At 59.2% G+C, this 8,696-nt stretch overlaps 1 non-coding gene across 1 annotated transcript; it reads left to right on the top strand.

The window, feature by feature from the left end:
• The first annotated feature begins 3,613 nt into the window (after positions 1 to 3,613).
• LOC129402615 (small nucleolar RNA U13) lies at positions 3,614 to 3,716 on the top strand. The gene has a single exon (XR_008628730.1). It is a non-coding gene; the product is annotated as a small nucleolar RNA U13 (small nucleolar RNA).
• The last annotated feature ends 4,980 nt before the right edge of the window (positions 3,717 to 8,696 follow it).

Below are 8,696 nucleotides of genomic sequence, written 5' to 3'. Positions count from 1 at the left end.
TGCTGCAGACCCCAACAGCCATTGGTTCCTGATGCAGCTTTGGCCGGAAAACTCGCCTTGGACTGGGCTGGCAGCCCCGGTTCGAGTCTGTGCAGCGGTGGACGGGGGTCCTGCCTGTGCTCAGCTCACCAAGTAACGCCCTGTCCAGGCCTTGTCCAGCGATGCCCCTGGGTCGGGCCTGGCTCCAGAAGGGATGTTCTTTACCATCGTCGGACCCAGGGTGAGCCCGCTCTGCCGCCCACAGCCGCCTCCACAAGTGACACTGAGCCCATCCCTGGAAACAGGCTGAGCCATAAACGGCATCTTTGCTATTAACTCGCGCCATCTCGGTTCTAATTTCAGTGGATTTTTCCTCCACTGCCAGGCGGCCGCCGTCATTTACATAATCTCCGGAGCCTGTTCTGGTGAGAGGTGCAGGGGCAGCTCGGGGAAAGTCTGTTGCATTGAAGTGACTAATCGATTTTCAAGGGAATTTGAATGATGAGGCCGCCTTTCCAGGTGGCGGGGGACGGTCTGTCACCAACCCGCGTCCCGGGAGCTCGCATTCCTCTGACTCAGCCTTGCCACATCCATCTTTGTTCTGCAGTTTCCAAACTTTCAAACGTGCGGCAGCTCCTGAACTAGCCCCGAGCCCTTAGGGAGGACGAAGGCGGGCGGTAGGGTGGGCGCAGGCCCTGCTGTCCCCTCCGGGGGCCTTCCCGCTCCCGGGAGCCACGCCTGCTGGTTCTACTCTCAATCTGGTGGGGGAGGGGAGTGGCACCTGGCATAGCTTTTGTTCCTGCAGCCCAGCTACTCCCAGGCCTGCAGTGATCATTCACACGTCCCCCAAGGACGCAGGCCAGAGCGCAGTTCCAGCCCGGCATCCCATGGCAGGCCGCAGCTGCAGGTGCCAAGCCCCTTGGCGCACAGGGCTTGTGTGCGAGGACACAGCGCGTCTCCCACCTCTGGTCAGCCGCCCTGTGGCAGCGCCTAGCAGCCACCTGGGGAGAGGTTCCCGATGGGCAAGATCGCAGACATCCTACCGTGATTTAGAGGGGCCGTGCCCAGTGCGTCAGTTCCAGCCCCTGTGAGGGGTGAAGGTGGCAGCTCCCGCCAGCAGCAGTGGGGGCTGGGGGGGCTTCTTGCTCTGACTTAGGGTCCAGGGGCCCCCAGGACCACAGGCAGAGTCCAGAAGCCGTCTTCCATATGGCCCCTCTTCAAGGTCCAGGTTTGTACAAGGCCATCTGTAAATTTTCCCTGGGTGGGGCCCTCCACCTGCTTCTTAACCTTCATGTGCCTGCTGACATGACTCACTGGACACAGTGCTCACCCTGCAGTGCTAACACGGTGCTCACCCTGCAGAGCTAACACAGTGCTCACTCCACAGTGCTAACAGTGCTCACTCAGTGCTAACAGTGCTCACTGCACTGCTAACACAGTGCTTACCCTGCAGTGCTAACAGTGCTCACTCTGCAGTGCTAATACAGTGCTCACTTTGCAGTGCTAACACAGTGCTCACTGCAGTGCTAACACAGTGCCCACCCTGCAGTGCTAACACTAAGTGCCCACCCTGCAGTGCTAACACAGTGCTCACCCTGCAGAGCTAACACAGTGCCCATCCTGCAGAGCTAACACAGTGCCCATCCTGCAGTGCTAACACTAAGTGCCCACCCCGCAGTGCTAACACAGTGCTCAATGCAGCGCTTGGCTCTGGACAGGAGAGATCCGTGCAGAGATGGTCACGGGAGGGCACTGGCCGTGGGCTCTGAGGCATGTGCAAAGTCCCCGCCCCGGAAGAGGTGGAGCTGCGACTGTCGTGCAGACAGGAGCCTTGAACCTCAGGGCTGGGGCGTCTGGATGGGCCGACGGGAAGCGGGAAGGGTCTGGAAAAGGCAGCCTGGCCACATTTGGTCAGACTCAGCACTGAGCTCACTGCATCCCCCGGAGGCCTCTGAGAGAAGCGAGGGGGGGGGGGGTTGGGGGGCTCGCTGCTGGGCAGGGCCACTGCCTCGGCCTGAGTGTCCGGCCGCAGCAAAGCCAGGAGCCTGCAGAGACGTGGACCCCAAGCACCAGGGCGGGTGCGGGCGTCGGGGTCAGCGTAGCACAAAGCTGGCTTAGGGGCAGGAGCTAGTCCATCCCCCGAGACGGGCATGGGGGCCCAGCTCGGCCGCTGGCCTCCCCCCTCACACAGGCAGGAGGCCAGCAGGGCTGCTCCGGGCAGACCCCACCACGGGCCGAGTGCCAGGTCACCCTAGGGAGGTGCTTTCTCCCGATAGAGGCTGGGCCCGGAAGCCCCCTGGGCGGGGATGCTGGTGTCTGCCTGGAGGGGTTCACAGTGTGCATGTGTGATGGACACATGGGGCAGACTCACACTGTGTGCCTGTGTGCTGTCAAGTCACGTGTGTGTATACACGTGTGTATGCACACATGTGTGTGATCATGGCACTGGTGCACACATACATGTGAGTGTACATGTGGGGAGGTCAAAAAGGTATGTATCTGTGTGTGCATGTATGTGCACATGTACATGTATTGTGCATGTGTGTGCACGTGGAGGTGGCAGAGGTGTGTCCAAGCATGTGTGTGAGCGTTTGGGATGGGAAGCACAGGGGTCTATGTGCATGTGTGCAGGGAGTCATGGGCAGAGGCATGTGGGGGAGTTCAGCTCGTTCCCTCACACACATGCATGTGCAGATGTGTGCACACGTGTGTGCGGCACTGTGAGAGGGCCCTCTTGAGCACGGGCTGATGTGTGTTTGGGGATAAGGGACCATCAGTGACAGGTTCAGAGACAGCGACGCTTCTGTGTGAGTGAGAGGCAGAGCTGCACGGAGACCCTCGTCCCTGGGAGCTGGCCGGGGCCACTGCACTCCTGGGCGTCCATCGGAGGACACAGAACACGTGTCCATGCCAGGTGGGGCCAGGCACAGCTCTGCTGCACGCCTCTGGAGTGGCCCTGAGGACAACCTGCCACTAACCGCGGGGACGCCAAGGGCCGCTGGTCGGCCCTGCCCAGCAGGGCCATCGTCTGGGCAGGTAAAGGGGCCACAGGCCCATGGGCAAAGCACCGCGGGGGTCCCGGACACTCCGTGAGGTGGTGAGAAGACGGGACTGTGAACACAGAGAGCGCTGCCCCACACACAGCCCAGGCGCAGGGAGAGGGCCCGGCCGAGGCAGCCGCACTCACCTGCTGGGCTCTGCCTCTGCCCAGCGTGGGAGGGGCGAGGGGCAGCGGGGAGGGCGGAGGGGGCTGTGTGCGCCGTCATGCGTCTTGTTAATCGCGCTTTCTGCTGCTACAACATTAGCGTCCTGCAGAGAAAAGCAAGCGGCAGACGGTAACCAAAGACCAGCTCTCCACGGAATGAATATTCTCTAAACGTCCATGTGTGAAATCCAATAACAAGGCGGTCTGGGAGGGAAGGCCTCTCGCTCCCGGAACAGGGAGCTGGCTGTACTTGGGGGACGGACAGACGGACAGCAGGACATGGCCGTGGGCGCGGGTGCGGCTTGGGAAACCTGGCACCCAGCTGTACCTTGGAGAAGGCGCTGAAGCCTGAGCCCCTCTTTCCTCCACACCCTGAGGGGCCCTCGGCAGGGGGAGGGTCCGTGTGTTGGTCTGAAGGGCTGAGCACGGGGCCTTTTCCAGTTCGTAAGGTGATGACTAGGAGTTCACACATTTGCGTGTCATGTGCCTCCCTTGAATCTTGCTATGCGTTTGGCACATCACCCACATGATGGGAACTTAGAAAAGAAGGAAGTATAAAAGCACAGCACAGCAGGTAAGGCACTGGCCTGGCATGCGGCCGGCCTGGGTTCAACACCAAATACTCAAACCCACACTCATCAGGGCCACTGGGCTGGCGGGAGGGGCTCCGAGAGGCCGTGGGCAGCGTCCCCACCTGGCAGCTGGACCGACCCGTCTCAAGGGCGGACGGAAGCTTCCTTATTGTTGACCAGAGTGAGCGGTTTCTGTAAAACAAGGGACTGCCCAGCACCCCGTGGCCAGAGAGCTGGCCGGGAGCCTGTGCCGGCACCAGGAACTCAGGCTTCCGTCTGGACAGCTGAGAAATGGGGGTACAAGGGTGCTCCCCTCCAAGGCAGCCCAGAAGTGGGTGAGGACTGAGGAACCCTCCCCAGCATGGAGCTGGCAGAGCCAGGGCTGCGGGGGCCTATCCAGTGGGGCCTGTGCTGGCCTGTCCAGGACTGTCCACCCTGCCCCTGTCCCTGCCCCCCCACGGGACACGTGTCGCCCACAGCTTTCTGCTCATTAAAGCTACGTGGGGGAGGTCAGAGAGAAAGTCCAGCGGGAAGGGCTCTACCCCTGGCACCCCAGCTGGTCCCTGAGCCCCTCCAGGAGTGACCCCTGAGTGCAGAGAGAGGAGGAACCCCTGAGCATTGCTGGGGGTGGCCCCCAAATGAACAAAACATGAACGTACACGAGGGGCTGGAGCAGCAGTGCGTGGGGAGCCCCGGTACAGAGTGGGGCTCTAGGGAGCATCCTGCGGTCCAGGGCTGCTACCAAGTGTCCTTCCTCTCGTCTGGGAGACCCTGACCGGGCTCGGCCTGACTCCTGGCTCTGTGCTCAGGCATCCCCCCTGCCAGGGCTCAGGGGACCCTACACAGGACCCGTGAGGAAACCGGGGCCTGCCACGGGCAAGACAAGAGTCTTTTTATCGTTTGGGTTTCCTTTTGCCTTGGGGGCCACACCCAGCGATGCTCAGGGGTCACTCCAGGCTCTGCACTCAGGAATTACTCCTAGAGGTGCTCGGGGACCCTATGGGATGCCGGTGATCGAACCCAGGCCGGCCATGTGCAAGGCAAGCGGCCTCCTCACTGTGCCCCCAGATGAGAGCCTTCCTCCTTGTCTGGGCCTCCCTGGCAGCACCTAGCACAGGCTCCTGCGAGCCGACTCCCTAAACAGCCACCGCTCGGCCGGGAGAGAAGCCTGCTCCGGCGAACTGTGCGGAGAATGGAAAATTTGGAGTGTGCGTTCAGCAATCCCAGAGAGAGAGAGATGAATCCTGCACACAGCGTTCTGCATCCAGATGCACGAGCCTGGAGGAGCCTGGAAACTTCCATCCTTCTCCCGAGATGAATCGGGAGTTTTATCCACGTCCAGGTGAGCGGAGAGCTAAGCAGGCAAAGCGCCTCTTGAGGCTTCAAGAAAACTCAGTGATGGGGCTGGAGCAATAGCACAGCGGGGAAGGTGTTTGCCTTGCACGTGGCCAACACGGGTTCGATTCCCAGCATCCCATATGGTCCCCTGAGCACCGCCAGGAGTGATTCCTGAGTGCAGAGCCAGGAGCAACCCCTGAGCATCGCTGGGTGTGACAAAGAAAGAAAGAAAGAAAGAAAGAAAGAAAGAAAGAAAGAAAGAAAGAAAGAAAGAAAGAAAGAAAGAAAGAAAGAAAGAAAGAAAGAAAGAAAGAAAGAAAGAAAGAAAGAAAGAAAGAAAGAAAGAAAGAAAGAAAGAAAGAAAGAAAGAAAGAAAGAAAGAAAGAAAGAAAGAAAGAAAGAAAGAAAGAAAGAAAGAAAGAAAGAGAGAGAAAACTCGGTGCTGGGGGCTGGAGTGATAGCACAGCGGGTAGGGCATTTGCCTTGCACGCGGCCAACCCGGGTTCAAATCCCAGCATCCCATATGGTCCCCTGAGTACCGCCGGGGGTGATTCCTGAGTGCAGAGCCAGGAGTAACCCCTGTGCATCGCCAGGTATGACCCAAAAACCAAAAAAAAAGAAAAAAGAAAACTCGGTGCTGCCTGGACCTCAGAGCTGCCAGCCCCAGGGCATGGGAGGACGAGGTTAACCCTCGCTGCCCGGAACAGCCCCTCACGCGCCCGTCTACCCCAGGCAACTGGGAGCAAAGGGAGCTGACTCCAGTTCGGGCTGACCGCTCCTGGGCGGGCCTTGGCAGGATCTTTCCTCGGGGTCAGCCGGGGCCTCCTGCGTGCAGAGCACGTGCCCGGCCCACTGGGCTTCTCTCCAGCCCAGCGTCTTTATGGGGCATGAGGCAAGGGTGGTGCAGGGAGGGAGCTCCCGGCCCGCTGTCCCTGTCCTGTCCAGGCGTGAGCACCCAGGAGCTGGATTCCCTGCTCTGTCCACGCGTCCCCGCACAGCCGTCCAGGGCTCACGTCAGCCTGCCTGAACCGAATCCATGGGAAACTCTTCCAAATGGTGCTCAGGAACCCTGGGGACACTCAGTCCTGCTGTGCGGGCTCCCAGCTGAGTGCTCGTGCCCCCAGGGGTGCTCGGGTGTGCACCCACCCCCCCCCAGCCCTGAGCTATCTGCGTCTGTGGAGAGCGTGCTGCTGCCAGTTACCGGCAGGGGGAGGTTCTTTCCTTCTGGATCCGCGCACACGGTCATGCCCAGGGGCCAGATGGCCGCTGACCCTGACGGCCAGAGTCTGAGCGCCCAGACTGGGCACCTGCTCAAGCGGAGGCCTCCCCCACCCCCGCAGCTCTGCAGCGTGCTGGCTCCTTGCTCTGGGCTCGAGCCCCCCCACACACCGGCCCTCCCCTCCACTCCTCTGCACAGCCCAAGAGAGGAAGGAGACCGTCTCGCTCCCGAGAACCCTGGTGGCCGGGCCTGTGCTCTCGGCGCAGCTTGGACCATCTGAATCTGAGACGCACTAGACAGCCTCGGCGTCCCGAGGGACAAGGTGACAGCTGGACGACCCCTGGCCTCGCCCTGCCGCTGCCTCCATCCGCATAGCCTTCTGGTCCCGTTGGTCCTTTCCCGGTTCTCTTCTCTGGTGTCACTGGGCCAGCAAGTACAGCGCCCCCCTCTTTCTCCAGAGGAAGCCCCCAGTGCCCATGTGCTGGAGGGGCCCTCGGTTAGCCCAGCAGGTGCCCGCACACAGCTGCAGAGCTGAGCTAAGGGACGGAGGGGGAGCACAGGGGCCAGCAGGGGCCTCAGCTCCTCCTCTGCACCCCGCCCTGTGTCCCCTCAAGGATGCGGGGGTGGGGGGACGCTTTATTCCATCATACAGAAGGGAAAACCAGGATTTCACCCCTGATCTTTGCAATGGTGAATGCTGGGGTGCAGATCACAAGTCACAATGGCCTGGCTCCAAACCCTTCAGTGTTTCTGCTTGTCGATGGCATGTGTGAGTGTGCGTGCATGCATGTGCATGAGTGTACATGTGTGCATGTATGTACATGTGTATATGTGTATACATGTGTGTTTGCATGCATTTGTATGCATGTGTGTTATGTGTCTGTGTGCATGAATGTGTGCTGTTTGCATGTATGTGCATGTATATCCATGTGCATACATGTGTGTGCTTGTATACATGTGTCTGTATGTGTGTGCATTGTGCATTTGTATGCATGTACGCGTGTGTGTTGTGTATTTATATGCATGTGTGCATGTGTGGCATGCATGTGTGTCAGTGTGTGCATGTGTGTATGTGTATGTATATTCATGTGTTCATGTTGTGTGTTTGTGTGCATGTGTGTGCATGCACATGTGGGTGCATGCTCATGTGTGTGTTTGTGTGTGCACATCCATGTATGCATGTGTGCATGCATGTGTATGTGTATGTTCATCTGTGCTCATGTGCATGTGTGCATATGTGTGCATGTCTACGTGTGCGTGCACGTGTGCATGTGACTCTCTTACCAAGCAGCAGTGCTTATCCTGAACACACGTTGCTTCACCTCTGGCTTGTTGGCCTGGAAGCTCCAAGTCCATCAATTCTCACATCCAGAGATTCCAGAAGAAACACCTGGACCGGGGCTGGAGTGATAGCACAGTGGGGAGGGCGTTTGCCTTGCACGCAGCCAACCCAGGTTCAATTCCCAGCATCCCATATGGTCCCCTGAGCACCGTCAGGAGTAATTCCTGAATGCATAAGCCAGGAGAAACCCCTGTGCATTGCTGTGTGTGACCCAAAAAAGCGCAAAAAAAAAAAGTAAAAAATTAAATAAAAATAAAAAAGAAACACCTGGTCCGTGTCTGTCGAGGAGCCCCCGCTGACTTTGCCTTCCTTCTCAGTGTTCTGAGCCCTTCCCTGTCCTCGCTACTCCTCCAGCCGCAGCTCCATCTGGCACCACAGGCCACTGTTTGACCTGCCCCTGGCACGGGCCCAGACACCCCCGAACACCTGGTTTCGGCTCTCAGCAGTAGAAAATAATCATGTCTGACACTTGCAGGCACGAGGGCCGGGGACAAAACAGAAGCCCCAGGCTGGAGCAGAGACCCTCACATCAGGCACCTCCACCACGGGCCCCCCCCAGGCTGAGTGGCGCCGGGCGGGAGAGCTGGCACTGAGCTGCTGGCAAGTGGCCTGGGGAAGGTCAGCCCTGCTCAGCACCCGGACGTCAGAGTGGACTGAGGACCTGCCCTCGAGAGAGACTGCACATGCTTACCTGAGGTCCTGTTAGTGGCAAGTTTGGGGTTTTTTTTGTTTGTTTGTTTGTTTCTTTTTGGGTCACACCCAGCGATGCTCAGGGGTTACTCCTGGCCCTGCACTCAGGAATTACTCCTGGCAGTGCTGGGGGAACCATATGGGATGCCGGGTACTGAACCCGGGTCTACCGTGTGCAAGGCAAACGCTCTACCCACTGCGCTATCGCTCCAGGCCCTGGTGGCAGTTTTAAAAGAGGGAAAGCAAAGCAAAGTGACAAGGAAGAGGCCTATTGTTAGTAGAGCCACTTTCACTGCAGCACAGCCTGCCTTGGCCAGACACCCCCGCCCGCCCCCCACCCACTCCTGCACC

Source organism: Sorex araneus, chromosome 2, assembly GCF_027595985.1.
Source record: "Sorex araneus isolate mSorAra2 chromosome 2, mSorAra2.pri, whole genome shotgun sequence".
NCBI lineage: Eukaryota > Metazoa > Chordata > Mammalia > Eulipotyphla > Soricidae > Sorex > Sorex araneus.
The sequence above is the reverse complement of the archived record's forward strand: the minus strand, read 5'-3'. Positions and strand labels throughout refer to the sequence as shown.